General features: G+C 44.9%; 1 protein-coding gene across 1 annotated transcript in view; it reads left to right on the top strand.

Annotated features, from left to right (window-relative positions):
* The first annotated feature begins 2,241 nt into the window (after nucleotides 1-2,241).
* The window catches only part of LOC128686479 (collagen alpha-1(XVII) chain), an 88,307-nt gene continuing 72,107 nt past the window's right edge, over nucleotides 2,242-18,441 (top strand). Inside the window, exon 1 of the mRNA XM_053773427.2 lies at nucleotides 2,242-2,253. The gene's annotated coding sequence lies outside the window, so the exon portion shown is untranslated. The remainder of the gene's footprint in view (nucleotides 2,254-18,441) is intronic.

The raw sequence follows: 18,441 nt of genomic DNA, 5'->3' as shown, positions 1-18,441 counted from the left end.
CAGTACTCCAGCCTGGAGAGAACCTCAGTACTCCAGCCTGGAGAGAACCTCAGTACTCCAGCCTGGAGAGAACCTCAGTACTCCAGCCTGGAGAGAACCTCAGTACTCCAGCCTGGAGAGAACCTCAGTACTCCAGCCTGGAGAGAACCTCAGTACTCCAGCCTGGAGAGAACCTCAGTACTCCAGCCTGGAGAGAACCTCAGTACTCCAGCCTGGAGAGAACCTCAGTACTCCAGCCTGGAGAGAACCTCAGTACTCCAGCCTGGAGAGAACCTCAGTACTCCAGCCTGGAGAGAACCTCAGTACTCCAGCCTGGAGAGAACCTCAGTACTCCAGCCTGGAGAGAACCTCAGTACTCCAGCCTGGAGAGAACCTCAGTACTCCAGCCTGGAGAGAACCTCAGTACTCCAGCCTGGAGAGAACCTCAGTACTCCAGCCTGGAGAGAACCTCAGTACTCCAGCCTGGAGAGAACCTCAGTACTCCAGCCTGGAGAGAACCTCAGTACTCCAGCCTGGAGAGAACCTCAGTACTCCAGCCTGGAGAGAACCTCAGTACTCCAGCCTGGAGAGAACCTCAGTACTCCAGCCTGGAGAGAACCTCAGTACTCCAGCCTGGAGAGAACCTCAGTACTCCAGCCTGGAGAGAACCTCAGTACTCCAGCCTGGAGAGAACCTCAGTACTCCAGCCTGGAGAGAACCTCAGTACTCCAGCCTGGAGAGAACCTCAGTACTCCAGCCTGGAGAGAACCTCAGTACTCCAGCCTGGAGAGAACCTCAGTACTCCAGCCTGGAGAGAACCTCAGTACTCCAGCCTGGAGAGAACCTCAGTACTCCAGCCTGGAGAGAACCTCAGTACTCCAGCCTGGAGAGAACCTCAGTACTCCAGCCTGGAGAGAACCTCAGTACTCCAGCCTGGAGAGAACCTCAGTACTCCAGCCTGGAGAGAACCTCAGTACTCCAGCCTGGAGAGAACCTCAGTACTCCAGCCTGGAGAGAACCTCAGTACTCCAGCCTGGAGAGAACCTCAGTACTCCAGCCTGGAGAGAACCTCAGTACTCCAGCCTGGAGAGAACCTCAGTACTCCAGCCTGGAGAGAACCTCAGTACTCCAGCCTGGAGAGAACATCAGTACTCCAGCATGGAGAGTACTCCAGCCTGGAGAGAACCTCAGTACTCCAGCCTGGAGAGAACATCAGTACTCCAGCCTGGAGAGAACATCAGTACTCCAGCCTGGAGAGAACATCAGTACTCCAGCCTGGAGAGAACATCAGTACTCCAGCCTGGAGAGAACATCAGTACTCCAGCCTGGAGAGAACATCAGTACTCCAGCCTGGAGAGAACATCAGTACTCCAGCCTGGAGAGAACATCAGTACTCCAGCCTGGAGAGAACATCAGTACTCCAGCCTGGAGAGAACATCAGTACTCCAGCCTGGAGAGAACATCAGTACTCCAGCCTGGAGAGAACATCAGTACTCCAGCCTGGAGAGAACATCAGTACTCCAGCCTGGAGAGAACATCAGTACTCCAGCCTGGAGAGAACATCAGTACTCCAGCCTGGAGAGAACATCAGTACTCCAGCCTGGAGAGAACATCAGTACTCCAGCCTAGAGAGAACATCAGTACTCCAGCCTAGAGAGAACATCAGTACTCCAGCCTAGAGAGAACATCAGTACTCCAGCCTAGAGAGAACATCAGTACTCCAGCCTAGAGAGAACATCAGTACTCCAGCCTAGAGAGAACATCAGTACTCCAGCCTAGAGAGAACATCAGTACTCCAGCCTAGAGAGAACATCAGTACTCCAGCCTGGAGAGAACATCAGTACTCCAGCCTGGAGAGAACATCAGTACTCCAGCCTAGAGAGAACATCAGTACTCCAGCCTGGAGAGAACATCAGTACTCCAGCCTGGAGAGAACATCAGTACTCCAGCCTGGAGAGAACATCAGTACTCCAGCCTGGAGAGAACATCAGTACTCCAGCCTAGAGAGAACATCAGTACTCCAGCCTAGAGAGAACATCAGTACTCCAGCCTAGAGAGAACATCAGTACTCCAGCGAGTACACCACAATTGAGTACAAAATTTAGTATAATACGAGTACAAACTGTGTACAACACTAAGTTCAACACCGAGTACAATACACTGAGAACAGTGAGTACAAACTCTGTTTTTGCAACAGAGTACAAACAGTTGAGTACACACAAGCGCAAGAGATTGCAGTGTTGGGCGAGTCAGTCGCGCTCTCTCACCCGCACGGTAAGGTACAGTACAGCCTCTCTTGTACTCTGGCAGTGGTAGTTACAGTGGCAGTTACAGTTAGTCGTAGTTACAGTGGTAACTATAGTTGTTACAGTGGTAATTGCAATTGCAAGAGTGGTAGTTACAAGTGTTACAGTGGTAGTTATTGTTGTAGTGGTAGTTACAGTGGTAGTTAGTGACCGTTACAATTGTTACAGTGGTAGCTACAGTGGTATTTATAGTGACAGTTACAGTTGTTAAAGTGGTATAGTGATAGTTACAGTTGTTACAGTGGTAGTTACAGTTGTTACAGAAGTAGTTATAGGGATTACAGTTGTTACAGTGGTAGTTATAGTGATAATTACAATTACAGTGGTAGTTACAGGGTTACATTATAGTTATTACATTGGGAGCTACAGTAGAAGCTGCACCGGGCCACTTACAGTGTATTATGTAGTGAAACAACAGTGGGGTTGATATACCTGGGTGATGTGGGGTAGTTAACAGGAGGTCACTGTTACTGTACCTCCTTCAATCCTCACCGTCTCAGTAACTTAACAGGTCACTTTTACTGTACCTCCTTCAATCCTCACCGTCTCAGTAACTTAACAGGTCACTGTTACTGTACCTCCTTCAATCCTCACTGTCTCAGTAACTTAACAGGTCACTGTTACTGTACCTCCTTCAATCCTCACCGTCTCAGTAACTTAACAGGTCACTGTTACTGTACCTCCTTCAATCCCCACTGTCTCAGTAACTTAACAGGTCACTGTTACTGTACCTCCTTCAATCCTCACCGTCTCAGTAACTTAACAGGTCACTGTTACTGTACCTCCTTCAATCCTCACCGTCTCAGTAACTTAACAGGTCACTGTTACTGTACCTCCTTCAATCCTCACCGTCTCAGTGACTTAACAGGTCACTGTTACTGTTCCTCCTTCAATCCTCACTGTCTCAGTAACTTAACAGGTCACTGTTACTGTACCTCCTTCAATCCTCACTGTCTCAGTAACTTAACAGGTCACTGTTACTGTACCTCCTTCAATCCTCACTGTCTCAGTAACTTAACAGGTCACTGTTACTGTACCTCCTTCAATCCCCACTGTCTCAGTGACTTAACAGGTCACTGTTACTGTTCCTCCTTCAATCCTCACTGTCTCAGTAACTTAACAGGTCACTGTTACTGTACCTCCTTCAATCCTCACTGTCTCAGTAACTTAACAGGTCACTGTTACTGTACCTCCTTCAATCCTCACTGTCTCAGTAACTTAACAGGTCACTGTTACTGTACCTCCTTCAATCCTCACTGTCTCAGTAACTTAACAGGTCACTGTTACTGTACCTCCTTCAATCCTCACTGTCTCAGTAACTTAACAGGTCACTGTTACTGTACCTCCTTCAATCCTCACTGTCTCAGTAACTTAACAGGTCACTGTTACTGTACCTCCTTCAATCCTCACTGTCTCAGTAACTTAACAGGTCACTGTTACTGTACCTCCTTCAATCCTCACTGTCTCAGTAACTTAACAGGTCACTGTTACTGTACCTCCTTCAATCCTCACTGTCTCAGTAACTTAACAGGTCACTGTTACTGTACCTCCTTCAATCCCCACTGTCTCAGTGACTTAACAGGTCACTGTTACTGTACCTCCTTCAATCCTCACTGTCTCAGTAACTTAACAGGTCACTGTTACTGTACCTCCTTCAATCCTCACTGTCTCAGTAACTTAACAGGTCACTGTTACTGTACCTCCTTCAATCCTCACTGTCTCAGTAACTTAACAGGTCACTGTTACTGTACCTCCTTCAATCCCTACCGTCTCAGCTCCCTAAATCCCACTTCGGGACTTTAAATTAGGAACATATGGTCCCCGAATAATCCCTAGAAGAGAAAATTTAATCCAGTAAATTTGGCAATGTGTGGACCTCGTGAAAATTAAATGACTGGCTATAATTTTTTGTTCATTGACGATTATACATTACAGTGGTTCAGTTACATTGTGAAGAACATAAATGAAGAACATATGATTTACAGGAAGTCATAGTAAATACTAGCCAATACTACCTACCTTACCTGTGTTATATAAGGTGGCGAAAATAAATTATTTCAGTCCACTCGTGATGATAAACAAGCCAAATCACCGCGTCTAATATCATCTTTATCAGTTTTATGACTAGAAACTGTATATCTACACACCTCCAGATGTCTTGTATCTTCACTTATTCTATAGTTCCATATTTATACAGATATCATATCTATCGGCGACGATGTCACACGATTAAAAACACAAACTCCCCCGTCGGCACCTCACGTTACGCCATATTTTTGATGCTCTCTCCAGACGATTATACACATATATTTAATTGTATTCAGTGACATTTCCAGGTGTGTTTGTAATAACAGTTTCTTATAATAACTTAATATATAATAACTTAATTAACTAGTCAATGTAAGTATATCACCGGGGATGTTCGTACCCCTGTGGCTTATCTTTTCAAAGTCACATCAGCATTGCATGTCTAAATTATGTTATATAAACATTATGTTATATAAACATTATGTTATATAAACATTATGTTATATAAACATTATTTATGCTCAATTATTACACGATTTACGGGAAAATTATCAAAAATTCCCACAGTTACAGTCTCACTTTCAATGGTAGTTACTGTGGCTGTTACAAAGGCTCACAAAATTACAGTGGAACACATTTGTACCTACAGTGGGACAGCTGTAAGGATAATTACAGTGGTACAATTAAAATGGATTGATGTTTTTAACATATTTGTAAATGGCTCAGTGTAATTTGTAACTGGCTTAGATGTAATTTGTAGCTGGCTTAGATGTAATTTGTAGCTGGCTTAGATGTAATTTGTAACTGGCTTAGATGTAATTTGTAGCTGGCTTAGATATAATTCGTAAATGGCTTAGATGTAATTTGTAACTGGCTTAGATGTAATTTGTAGCTGGCTTAGATATAATTTGTAACTGGCCTAGATGTAATTTGTAGCTGGCTTAGATGTAATTTGTAACTGGCTTAGATGTAATTTGTAACTGGCTTAGATGTAATTTGTAGCTGGCTTAGATGTAATTTGTAGCTGGCTTAGATGTAATTTGTAGCTGGCTTAGATATAATTTGTAACTGGCTTAGATGTAATTTGTAACTGGCTTAGATATAATTTGTAACTGGCTTAGATGTAATTTGTAACTGGCTTAGATGTAATTTGTAGCTGGCTTAGATGTAATTTGTAGCTGGCTTAGATGTAATTTGTAACTGGCTTAGATGTAATTTGTAACTGGCTTAGATGTAATTTGTAACTGGCTTAGATGTAATTTGTAACTGGCTTAGATTTGTAACTGGCTTTGTGCAACTGGCTTAGATGTAATTTGTAACTGGCTTAGATGTAATTTGTAACTGGCTTAGAGGTAACTGGCTTAGATGTAATTTAACTGGCTTAGATGTAATTTGTAACTGGCTTAGATGTAATTTGTAACTGGCTTAGATGTAATTTGTAACTGGCTTAGATGTAATTTGTAACTGGCTTAGATGTAATTTGTAACTGGCTTAGATGTAATTTGTAACTGGCTTAGATGTAATTTGTAACTGGCTTAGATGTAATTTGTAACTGGCTTAGATGTAATTTGTAACTGGCTTAGATGTAATTTGTAACTGGCTTAGATGTAATTTGTAACTGGCTTAGATGTAATTTGTAACTGGCTTAGATATAATTTGTAACTGGCTTAGATGTAATTTGTAACTGGCTTAGATGTAATTTGTAACTGGCTTAGAGGTAATTTGTAACTGGCTTAGATGTAATTTGTAACTGGCTTAGATGTAATTTGTAACTGGCTTAGATGTAATTTGTAACTGGCTTAGTGTAACTGGTGGCGAGGCAGATTTTCATGAAGGAACAATAACTAAGTTTAAATGTTTCATTAGTGTCACTTGGCATTACGTCAGATTCGCTTTCTGGACAACACACTCGCCACACACACAGTGTCCGGGTTCGATCCCCGAAAGGGCGGAAACATTGGTCGTGTTTCCTTACACCTGTTCTCCCGTTCACCTAGCAAGTAGGTACCTGGGTGTTAGTCAACTGGTGTGGGTCGCATCCTGGAGGGCAAGATCGAAGGCCCACAATGGAAATAAGACAGACCCTCGGTGACTCGATGAAGCCTTTTTACCCACTTCTCCGAGGCTGTGGGTCCCACAACTTGCGCTAGTGGATTATTATATATATATATATATATATATATATATATATATATATATATATATATATATATATATATATATATATATATATATATATATATAAAAAGAATACTTTAACATTAAATTTACATTTAATGTTTTATCAAAATGGTTTCGTTAAAAATTTATCTCTATTCTTATGTAATTTATACTTAATCAGATAAGTTATTTGTAAGTGCTGGTCGTGAGTATGTTAGACGACGTGAGATTGTACTTAACCTTTATATAATAATAAAGTAAATAATTGTAATATTGATAGGCTTCTTCAGTGTTATTTATGAATATTAATGCTGGTATTTCAGTGTTGGGTCCACTTACTACTAACATGTGTTGGGTCCACTTACTACTAACATGTGTTGGGTCCACTTACTACTAACATGTGTTGGGTCCACTTACTACTAACATGTGTTGGGTCCACTTACTACTAACATGTGTTGGGTCCACTTACTACTAACATGTGCTGGGTCCACTTAGTACTAACATGTGTTGGGTCCACTTACTACTAACATGCGTTGGGTCCACTTACTACTAACATGTGCTGGGTCCACTTACTACTAACATGTGTTGGGTCCACTTACTACTAACATGTGTTGGATCCACTTACTACTAACATGTGTTGGATCCACTTACTACTAACATGTGTTGGGTCCACTTACTACTAACATGTGCTGGGTCCACTTACTACTAACATGTGTTGGGTCCACTTACTACTAACATGTGTTGGGTCCACTTACTACTAACATGTGTTGGGTCCACTTACTACTAACATGTGCTGGGTCCACTTACTACTAACATGTGTTGGGTCCACTTACTACTAACATGTGTTGGGTCCACTTACTACTAACATGTGCTGGGTCCACTTACTACTAACATGTGTTGGGTCCACTTACTACTAACATGTGCTGGGTCCACTTACTACTAACATGTGTTGGTTCCACTTACTACTAACATGTGTTGGTTCCACTTACTACTAACATGTGTTGGGTCCACTTACTACTAACATGTGCTGGGTCCACTTACTACTAACATGTGTTGGGTCCACTTACTACTAACATGTGTTGGGTCCACTTACTACTAACATGTGTTGGGTCCACTTACTACTAACATGTGTTGGGTCCACTTACTACTAACATGTGTTGGGTTCACTTACTACTAACATGTGTTGGGTCCACTTACTACTAACATGTGTTGGGTCCACTTACTACTAACATGTGTTGGGTCCACTTACTACTAACATGTGTTGGGTCCACTTACTACTAACATGTGTTGGGTCCACTTACTACTAACATGTGTTGGGTCCACTTACTACTAACATGTGTTGGGTCCACTTACTACTAACATGTGTTGGGTCCACTTACTACTAACATGTGTTGGGTCCACTTACTACTAACATGTGTTGGGTCCACTTACTACTAACATGTGTTGGGTCCACTTACTACTAACATGTGTTGGGTCCACTTACTACTAACATGTGTTGGGTCCACTTACTACTAACATGTGTTGGGTCCACTTACTACTAACATGTGTTGGGTCCACTTACTACTAACATGTGTTGGGTTCACTTACTACTAACATGTGTTGGGTCCACTTACTACTAACATGTGTTGGGTCCACTTACTACTAACATGTGTTGGGTCCACTTACTACTAACATGTGTTGGGTCCACTTACTACTAACATGTGCTGGGTCCACTTACTACTAACATGTGTTGGGTCCACTTACTACTAACATGTGTTGGGTCAGTCATTATGTCTGCTCAATCACTGACACCAAACCATAACATATGAAAAATTTCTTAAACAATACGACTGTAGGTAACAAATCACTTGTCTTCTTACCTCCACCAATGTCCAAATATTATTTTGAATATTTTTTATTTAAGAGAGCAACCTTCTGTGCTACACGCATCCCTCTGTGCCACACGCAACCCTCTGTGCCACACGCAACCCTCTGTGCTACACGCAACCCTCTGTGCCACACGCAACCCTCTGTGCCACACGCAACCCTCTGTGCTACACGCAACCCTCTGTGCTACACGCATCCCTCTGTGCTACACGCATCCCTCTGTGCTACACGCATCCCTCTGTGCTACACACATCCCTCTGTGCTACACACATCCCTCTGTGCTACACGCATCCCTCTGTGCTACACGCATTCCTCTGTGCTACACGCATCCCTCTGTGCTACACGCATCCCTCTGTGCTACACACATTCCTCTGTGCTACACACATTCCTCTGTGCTACACACATTCCTCTGTGCTACACACATTCCTCTGTGCTACACACATTCCTCTGTGCTACACACATTCCTCTGTGCTACACACATTCCTCTGTGCTACACACATTCCTCTGTGCTACACACATTCCTCTGTGCTACACACATTCCTCTGTGCTACACACATTCCTCTGTGCTACACACATTCCTCTGTGCTACACGCATTCCTCTGTGCTACGCACATCGCTCTGTGCTACACGCATTCCTGTGCTACACACATCCCTCTGTGCTACACACATCCCTCTGTGTTACATGCATCCCTCTGTGCTACACACATTCCTCTGTGCTACACACATCGCTCTGTGCTACACACATTCCTCTGTGCTACACACATCCCTCTGTGCTACACACATTCCTCTGTGCTACACACATCCCTCTGTGCTACACACATCCCTCTGTGCTACACACATCGCTCTGTGCTACACGCATTCCTCTGTGCTACACACATCGCTCTGTGCTACACGCATTCCTCTGTGCTACACACATCGCTCTGTGCTACACGCATTCCTCTGTGCTACACGCATTCCTCTGTGCTACACGCATTCCTCTGTGCTACACGCATTCCTCTGTGCTACACACATCCCTCTGTGCTACACGCATCCCTCTGTGCTACACGCATCCCTCTGTGCTACATGCATCCCTCTGTGCTACACGCATCCCTCTGTGTTACACGCATCCCTCTGTGCTACACACATCCCTCTGTGCTACACACATCCCTCTGTGCTACACACATCCCTCTGTGCTACACACATTCCTCTGTGCTACACACATCCCTCTCTGCTACACACATCCCTCTCTGCTACACACATCCCTCTCTGCTACACACATCCCTCTCTGCTACACACATCCCTCTCTGCTACACACATCCCTCTGTGCTACACACATCCCTCTGTGCTACACACATCCCTCTGTGCTACACACATCCCTCTGTGCTACACACATTCCTCTGTGCTACACACATTCCTCTGTGTTACACACATTCCTCTGTGCTACACACATTCCTCTGTGCTACACACATTCCTCTGTGCTACACACATTCCTCTGTGCTACACACATTCCTCTGTGCTACACACATTCCTCTGTGCTACACACATTCCTCTGTGCTACACACATTCCTCTGTGCTACACACATTCCTCTGTGCTACACACATTCCTCTGTGCTACACACATTCCTCTGTGCTACACACATTCCTCTGTGCTACACACATTCCTCTGTGCTACACACATTCCTCTGTGCTACACACATCCCTCTGTGCTACACACATCCCTCTGTGCTACACACATCCCTCTGTGCTACACACATTCCTCTGTGCTACACACATCCCTCTGTGCTACACACATCCCTCTGTGCTACACACATCCCTCTGTGCTACACACATTCCTCTGTGCTACACACATCGCTCTGTGCTACACACATCGCTCTGTGCTACACACATTCCTCTGTGCTACACACATCCCTCTGTGCTACACATTCCTCTGTGCTACACACATCCCTCTGTGCTACACACATCCCTCTGTGCTACACACATCCCTCTGTGCTACACGCATTCCTCTGTGCTACACACATCGCTCTGTGCTACACGCATTCCTCTGTGCTACACACATTCCTCTGTGCTACACACATCCCTCTGTGCTACACACATCGCTCTGTGCTACACACATCGCTCTGTGCTACACACATTCCTCTGTGCTACACGCATTCCTCTGTGCTACACACATTCCTCTGTGCTACACACATCCCTCTGTGCTACACACATCGCTCTGTGCTACACACATCGCTCTGTGCTACACACATTCCTCTGTGCTACACACATCGCTCTGTGCTACACACATCGCTCTGTGCTACACACATTCCTCTGTGCTACAAGAATATGCTACGACACCACAAGTTTTATTAAATGTATCACAATAACATGAGGTGCATAATCTTCTCTGGCTGTACTGAGGGAGCTTAATTATACTCTGGAAGCTTAATTAGGTATCCCCGACGGGATACCTATAAGACGTTGCCGGATTTTTTCCCTTTTCCTGCATCCACCTCTTCGATTTTATTTTACTCTTAAATGGAGAACGCTTCATCCAATAACCTGCAAATTTTCAATACATGTGTACGGTAACCAGGAGTACATTCTAGGAACAACTGGCATGTTCAACTGCTCTGTGACTAAAGTTGTTAAACCCTTACGGTGCCCCGTGGCCTGGTGGCAAAAACCTCTCGTTTCACACAGTGAGGGTCCAGGTTCGATTCCCGGCGAAGCTGTGGAAACATTGGACTTGTTTCCTTACACAGGTTGTCTATGTTCACCCATCAGTAAAATGGGTACGTGGGTGTTAGTGGACTGGTGTGGGTCGCATCCTGGGACAAAACTGACCTAATTTGCGGTACATGCTCTGTATAACAAGCAACTTTCTATGTAGTAGTATGTCAATGATGTCAACTATGGTCTGTATACCTTGTACATGTACTGGTAGTAAATAAAGATATCCTGGAATGGCTGAGATAACATCCATAACCTGAGAGACGGAGCTTCAGGGGTTCACAGAAGATAACATAATGTGAGATGATGCTGGAGATGATAACTGAAATGTGTTAGTGTACATGTCTCAACTCTATACTGAAAATATTAAAAGTTTTATTCTCGTTAAATCAAGTTATAAAAATTTCAATTTACCTCTGCTGAAAGACTTGAATAATTAACAACTGGTGTATTTTAATAATAATAATAATAATAATAATAATAATAATAATAATAATAAAAATATATTTACTACCAGTACATGTACAACTTATACAGACCATAGCTTACATCAATAACATACTACTATATAGAAAGCTGTTTGTTATGCTGAGCATTTCTCGTAAATTAGGTCTGTTTTGTCCCAGGATGCGACCCACACCAGTCCACTAACACCCAGGTACCCATTTTACTGATGGGTGAACATGGGCAGCAGGTGTCTTATCGATACACGTCCTAATGTTATCCAGCCGTACCGGAGATTCCAACTCCGGACGTCGCACCAGGAGAGTAATTATTAACTTTCCTCGTCCGCAGCCAGATCTGATGATCTGACGTCGTAATATTATAATAAATATAAAAATGGAATCGTTGAAATCTGAGACATAACTGCGGAATGACTCACCTGATCGGCTTCAAATTTTCACCACTGTTGTGGTGTTCTCGACACAAGATTTACACTACCATTGGCTGCCATAAGTCACACAAGACTCACACTACCATAAGTCACACAAGACTCATACTACCATAAGTCACACAAGACTCATACTACCATAGGTCACACAAGACTCACACTGCCATTGGCTGCCATAAGTCACACAAGACTCACACTACCATTGGCTGCCATAAGTCACACAAGACTCACACTACCATTGGCTGCCATAAGTCACACAAGACTCACACTACCACTGGCTGCCATAAGTCACACAAGACTCACACTACCACTGGCTGCCATAAGTCACACAAGACTCACACTACCATTGGCTGCCATAAGTCACACAAGACTCACACTGCCATTGGCTGCCATAAGTCACACAAGACTCACACTACCATTGGCTGCCGTAAGTCACACAAGACTCACACTACCATTGGCTGCCATAAGTCACACAAGACTCACACTACCATTGGCTGCCATAAGTCACACAAGACTCACACTACCATTGGCTGCCATAAGTCACACAAGACTCACACTACCATTGGCTGCCATAAGTCACACAGGACTCACACTGCCACTGGCTGCCATAAGTCACACAAGACTCACACTACCACTGGCTGCCATAAGTCACACAAGACTCACACTACCACTGGCTGCCATAAGTCACACAAGACTCACACTACCACTGGCTGCCATAAGTCACACAAGACTCACACTACCACTGGCTGCCATAAGTCACACAAGACTCACACTACCATTGGCTGCCATAAGTCACACAAGACTCACACTACCACTGGCTGCCATAAGTCACACAAGACTCACACTACCACTGGCTGCCATAAGTCACACAAGACTCACACTACCACTGGCTGCCATAAGTCACACAAGACTCACACTACCACTGGCTGCCATAAGTCACACAAGACTCACACTACCATTGGCTGCCATAAGTCACACAAGACTCACACTACCATAAGTCACACAAGACTCATACTACCATAAGTCACACAAGACTCATACTACCATAGGTCACACAAGACTCACACTGCCATTGGCTGCCATAAGTCACACAAGACTCACACTACCACTGGCTGCCATAAGTCACACAAGACTCACACTACCACTGGCTGCCATAAGTCACACAAGACTCACACTACCACTGGCTGCCATAAGTCACACAAGACTCACACTACCATTGGCTGCCATAAGTCACACAAGACTCACACTACCACTGGCTGCCATAAGTCACACAAGACTCACACTACCACTGGCTGCCATAAGTCACACAAGACTCACACTACCACTGGCTGCCATAAGTCACACAAGACTCACACTACCACTGGCTGCCATAAGTCACACAAGACTCACACTACCATTGGCTGCCATAAGTCACACAAGACTCACACTACCACTGGCTGCCATAAGTCACACAAGACTCACACTACCACTGGCTGCCATAAGTCACACAAGACTCACACTACCACTGGCTGCCATAAGTCACACAAGACTCACACTACCATTGGCTGCCATAAGTCACACAAGACTCACACTACCATAAGTCACACAAGACTCATACTACCATAAGTCACACAAGACTCATACTACCATAGGTCACACAAGACTCACACTGCCATTGGCTGCCATAAGTCACACAAGACTCACACTACCACTGGCTGCCATAAGTCACACAAGACTCACACTACCACTGGCTGCCATAGGTCACACAAGACTCACACTACCACTGGCTGCCATAAGTCACACAAGACTCACACTACCATTGGCTGCCATAAGTCACACAAGACTCACACTACCACTGGCTGCCATAAGTCACACAAGACTCACACTACCACTGGCTGCCATAAGTCACACAAGACTCACACTACCACTGGCTGCCATAAGTCACACAAGACTCACACTACCACTGGCTGCCATAAGTCACACAAGACTCACACTACCATTGGCTGCCATAAGTCACACAAGACTCACACTACCACTGGCTGCCATAAGTCACACAAGACTCACACTACCACTGGCTGCCATAAGTCACACAAGACTCACACTACCATTGGCTGCCATAAGTCACACAAGACTCACACTACCACTGGCTGCCATAAGTCACACAAGACTCACACTACCACTGGCTGCCATAAGTCACACAAGACTCACACTACCATTGGCTGCCATAAGTCACACAAGACTCTACCACTGGCTGCCATAAGTCACACAAGACTCACACTACCATTGGCTGCCATAAGTCACACAAGACTCACACTACCACTGGCTGCCATAAGTCACACAAGACTCACACTGCCATTGGCTGCCATAAGTCACACAAGACTCACACTACCATTGGCTGCCATAAGTCACACAAGACTCACACTACCACTGGCTGCCATAAGTCACACAAGACTCACACTACCACTGGCTGCCATAAGTCACACAAGACTCACACTACCACTGGCTGCCATAAGTCACACAAGACTCACACTACCATTGGCTGCCATAAGTCACACAAGACTCACACTACCATTGGCTGCCATAAGTCACACAAGACTCACACTACCACTGGCTGCCATAAGTCACACAAGACTCACACTACCATTGGCTGCCATATGTCACACAAGACTCACACTACCATTGGCTGCCATAAGTCGCACAAGACTCACACTACCACTGGCTGCCATAAGTCACACAAGACTCTCACTACCACTGGCTGCCATAAGTCACACAAGACTCACACTACCATTGGCTGCCATAAGTCTCACAAGACTCACACTACCATTGGCTGCCATAAGTCACACAAGACTCACACTACCACTGGCTGCCATAAGTCACACAAGACTCACACTACCATTGGCTGCCATAAGTCCCACAAGACTCACACTACCATTGACTGCCATAAGTCACACAAGACTCACACTACCACTGGCTGCCATAAGTCACACAAGACTCACACTACCATTGGCTGCCATAAGTCACACAAGACTCACACTACCACTGGCTGCCATAAGTCACACAAGACTCACACTACCACTGGCTGCCATAAGTCACACAAGACTCACACTACCATTGGCTGCCATAAGTCACACAAGACTCTCACTACCACTGGCTGCCATAAGTCACACAAGACTCACACTACCACTGGCTGCCATAAGTCACACAAGACTCACACTACCATTGGCTGCCATAAGTCACACAAGACTCACACTACCATTGGCTGCCATAAGTCACACAAGACTCACACTACCACTGGCTGCCATAAGTCACACAAGACTCGCACTACCACTGGCTGCCATAAGTCACACAAGACTCACACTACCATTGGCTGCCATAAGTCACACAAGACTCACACTACCACTGGCTGCCATAAGTCACACAAGACTCACACTACCATTGGCTGCCATAAGTCACACAAGACTCACACTACCACTGGCTGCCATAAGTCACACAAGACTCACACTACCATTGGCTGCCATAAGTCACACAAGACTCACACTACCATTGGCTGCCATAAGTCACACAAGACTCACACTACCACTGGCTGCCATAAGTCACACAAGACTCACACTACCATTGGCTGCCATAAGTCACACAAGACTCACACTACCACTGGCTGCCATAAGTCACACAAGACTCACACTACCACTGGGTGCCATAAGTCACACAAGACTCACACTACCACTGGCTGCCATAAGTCACACAAGACTCACACTACCACTGGCTGCCATAAGTCACACAAGACTCACACTACCACTGGCTGCCATAAGTCACACAAGACTCACACTACCACTGGCTGCCATAAGTCACACAAGATTCACACTACCACTGGCTGCCATAAGTCACACAAGACTCACACTACCACTGGCTGCCATAAGTCGCACAAGACTCACACTACCACTGGCTGCCATAAGTCACACAAGACTCACACTGCCACTGGCTGCCATAAGTCACACAAGACTCACACTACCATTGGCTGCCATAAGTCACACAAGACTCACACTACCATTGGCTGCCATAAGTCACACAAGACTCACACTACCACTGGCTGCCATAAGTCACACAAGACTCACACTACCACTGGCTGCCATAAGTCACACAAGACTCACACTACCATTGGCTGCCATAAGTCACACAAGACTCACACTACCACTGGCTGCCCTAAGTCACACAAGACTCACACTACCACTGGCTGCCATAAGTCACACAAGACTCACACTACCACTGGCTGCCATAAGTCACACAAGACTCACACTACCACTGGCTGCCATAAGTCACACAAGACTCACACTACCACTGGCTGCCATAAGTCACACAAGACTCACACTACCACTGGCTGCCATAAGTCACACAAGACTCACACTACCACTGGCTGCCATAAGTCACACAAGACTCACACTACCATTGGCTGCCATAAGTCACACAAGACTCACACTACCACTGGCTGCCATAAGTCACACAAGACTCACACTACCACTGGCTGCCATAAGTCACACAAGACTCACACTACCATTGGCTGCCATAAGTCACACAAGACTCACACTACCACTGGCTGCCATAAGTCACACAAGACTCACACTACCACTGGCTGCAATAACTCACACAAGACTCACACTACCATTGGCTGCCATAAGTCACACAAGACTCACACTACCACTGGCTGCCATAAGTCACACAAGACTCACACTACCACTGGCTGCCATAAGTCACACAAGATTGGCTGCCATAAGTCACACAAGACTCACACTACCACTGGCTGCCCTAAGTCACACAAGACTCACACTACCACTGGCTGCCATAAGTCACACAAGACTCACACTACCACTGGCTGCCCTAAGTCACACAAGACTCACACTACCACTGGCTGCCATAAGTCACACAAGACTCACACTACCACTGGCTGCCATAAGTCACACAAGACTCACACTACCACTGGCTGCCATAAGTCACACAAGACTCACACTACCACTGGCTGCCCTAAGTCACACAAGACTCACACTACCACTGGCTGCCATAAGTCACACAAGACTCACACTACCACTGGCTGCCATAAGTCACACAAGACTCACACTACCACTGGCTGCCCTAAGTCACACAAGACTCACACTACCACTGGCTGCCATAAGTCACACAAGACTCACACTACCACTGGCTGCCATAAGTCACACAAGACTCACACTACCACTGGCTGCCCTAAGTCACACAAGACTCACACTACCACTGGCTGCCATAAGTCACACAAGACTCACACTACCACTGGCTGCCATAAGTCACACAAGACTCACACTACCACTGGCTGCCATAAGTCACACAAGACTCACACTACCACTGGCTGCCATAAGTCACACACTGCCAGTTTTATTGAATAAACAGTGATATTGATATTGATTTTTTTATTCAATAACCAACGAATTCTTGTGACTCGATTCAATTATTAATGAAGCATTGTACACTGTACACTGTACAATGTACAGTGTACAATGTACAGTGTACAGTGTACATTGTACAGTAAGAACCCACAAGTTCACTCCCTGGAAGTGAAAATTTGAAATTTTCCTAAAATTTAAAATCTCGTGAATACCTCTTCCGATCGGCTTCAAACTTTTACATTGACATTGTGCTGCTGCCAAACTACACTTTTTTGACAGTTTTATCAACCTGGGTTTTTTATAAAACAAAAAACAATTGCTTACAGGACTGTAGAGAAATTTTAATTGTTTATCATAACTAAGCGCTAAACCCACAAGGATCACACAGCGTTGCAAAGTTTCGTTCGGAATTTTAACCTCGGAGGGTTAGCCACCCAGGATAACCCAAGAAAGTCAGTGCATCATCGAGGGACTGTGTCTTATTTCCAGCAGGGTCCTCAATCTTGTCCCCCAGGATGCCACCCACACCAGTCTACTAACACCCAGGTACCTACTTGCTTGCTAGGTGAACAGAACAACAGATGTAAGGAAACACGCCTAACGTTCCCACCATCGCCGGGAATAAAATCACAGACAGTGTGTGAAGCGAGAACGTTGCCTACCAGGCCACGGGCCATAAATTATCGTTCTTTACTCGAGAACGTCGTATTCGATCGGCCTCAAATTTTTTTTGCGCAAGAATCATGGAAGTGTTTACACGCGCGGGTAGTCTATGTTCACCACACAAGTCATTACCATGTTGCTGGAGGCGTGTGATTACTGGAAGAGCCAGCAGGCCTCCTGCAGTGCCCCTTCACTATGTTTTCATTGGATTGTTTTGCATATATTTGAACTCTGTCGAAGCAACACAAAAAATATGAAATGATAAACGTACACTTATAATATATGAAGCAACATCCACAAATCAACACAACGTTAAACGACGCCTTCAGAGAAAACTTAGTAATAAAACGTTGTTTTGCCCAACTAAACTGAGTTAATTGAATTAGTTTTAGTTCCGACCAAAATGCATCAAGTCCAGTTTTAATCCGACCCAGATAAATATATGTATGGATTATTATCACACACATTATCA

Source organism: Cherax quadricarinatus, chromosome 17 (genome assembly GCF_038502225.1).
Source record: "Cherax quadricarinatus isolate ZL_2023a chromosome 17, ASM3850222v1, whole genome shotgun sequence".
Lineage (NCBI taxonomy): Eukaryota > Metazoa > Arthropoda > Malacostraca > Decapoda > Parastacidae > Cherax > Cherax quadricarinatus.
Note: the sequence above shows the minus strand (reverse complement) of the source record. Positions and strands in the feature narration are given on the sequence as shown.